We start from the raw sequence: 1255 nt of genomic DNA on the forward strand, positions 1-1255 counted from the left end.
TTTTTGTTGTTGTTGTTTCTCAAATAATCAGAATGCCAATTTGTAGTTGTATGAAACAGATACTCTTGGTTGAATTAAGTTATTGGGGGTAAGGATGGAGGGAACCAGCTTTCCCCCTTGGTTTGCTGGCAGGTGGTAGTCAATGCTTCGTCAAGATTAACATTCAACTATGACCTCAAGACTTACCTCACAAATACCCCCAATGCAACTGTGTTCAAACTCTTCATCAGCACCGGCAGAAATGACGTCAACCTTAAAGGTAAGGAACGTCTCTGCAGGTCTCCTGATTATATCCATCTTCCTATGTGTCCCTCGGTTATTTTACTCCTTTAGATTAATATGTTTTCTTTTATTGGCTGTGCATAGTAGCACATACCCGTAATGCTAACATGTGAAAAGCTAAGATACAACCTTTGAAGCATGTTCAAGGACATACTGATTCTCTCAAAAAACTAAAACAACAGCTGGGTGGTGGTGGCACACACCTTTAATCCCAGCACTCGGGAGGCAGAGGCAGTAGGCAGAGGAATCTCTGTGAGTTCGAATCCAACCTGATCTTCAAAGAACTCGTTTCAGGACAGCTAGGAGTGTTACACAGAGAAAGCCTGTCTAAAAAAAAAAAAAAAAACTAAGACAACAAAAAAATTCATTTTACTTCAAAATTGACTCCAATTTTTATAAAGGTTTTTATTATTTTTAATTATGTGTAGGTATATGGGTATATGCATATGGGTGCAGGTGCCCTTGGTGGCCAGACATGTGACATGGGTGCTTGGAACTAAACTTGGTCCTCTAGAAGAGCAATAGCTTATGTTGAGCCATCTCTCTAACACAGTGGTTCTCAACCTAGGAGCTGGGACCCCCTTGGGGTCAAATAACCCTTTCATAGGGTCGCCTAAGAGCCGTGGAAAACACAGATAATCTACATTACAATTCATAACAGTAGCAGAACTACAGTTATGAAGTAGCAACAAAAATAATTTTAGGATGGGGGTTACCACATGAGGACCTGTATTTAAAGGGCTGCAGCACTGGGAAGGTTGAGAACCACTGCTCTAGCCCTTAACTCCATCCTGGCACAGAAACTGAAATCAATGAGATTTCAAAAATTATGACTGGCCGGGCGGTGGTAGCACTTGGGAGGCAGAGGCAGGTGGATCTCTGTGAGTTCAAGACCAGCCTGGTCTACAAGAGCTAGTTCCGGGACAGGCACCAAAGCCACAGAGAAACCCTGTCTCGAAAAACCAAAAAAAAA

At 42.2% G+C, this 1255-nt stretch overlaps 1 protein-coding gene across 1 annotated transcript in view; it reads left to right on the forward strand.

The window, feature by feature from the left end:
• The window catches only part of Nup210l (nucleoporin 210 like), a 128169-nt gene that overhangs the window by 119257 nt on the left and 7657 nt on the right, over positions 1-1255 (forward strand). The gene's annotated exons all lie outside the window — the stretch shown is intronic.

Source organism: Alexandromys fortis, unplaced genomic scaffold (genome assembly GCF_014885135.2).
Source record: "Alexandromys fortis isolate MF-2015 unplaced genomic scaffold, M_Fortis_MF-2015_v1.1 scaffold_152, whole genome shotgun sequence".
NCBI classification, from domain to species: domain Eukaryota; kingdom Metazoa; phylum Chordata; class Mammalia; order Rodentia; family Cricetidae; genus Alexandromys; species Alexandromys fortis.